This window comes from Mandrillus leucophaeus, unplaced genomic scaffold (assembly GCF_000951045.1).
Source record: "Mandrillus leucophaeus isolate KB7577 unplaced genomic scaffold, Mleu.le_1.0 Scaffold117, whole genome shotgun sequence".
Taxonomy (NCBI): domain Eukaryota; kingdom Metazoa; phylum Chordata; class Mammalia; order Primates; family Cercopithecidae; genus Mandrillus; species Mandrillus leucophaeus.
Genome location: NW_012099987.1, coordinates 167,034 through 167,361, shown reverse-complemented (window position 1 = coordinate 167,361; position 328 = coordinate 167,034).

The window sequence follows — 328 nt, the reverse complement described above, 5'->3', positions numbered from 1 at the left end:
AATGTTGAATATTGGCCCCCACTCTCTTCTGGCTTGTAGAGTTTCTGCCGAGTGATCTACTGTTAGTCTGATGGGCTTCCCTTTGTGGGTAACTGGACCTTTCTCTCTGGCTGCCCTTAACATTTTTTCCTTCATTTTCACTTTGGTGAATCTGACAATTATGTGTCTTGGAGTTGCTCTTCTCAAGGAGTATCTTTGTGGCGTTTTCTGTAATTCCTGAATTTGAATGTTGGCTTGCCTTACTAGGTTGGGGAAGCTCTCCTGGATGATATCCTGAAGAGTGTTTTCCAATTTGGTTCCATTTTCCCCCTCACTTTCAGGTACCCCA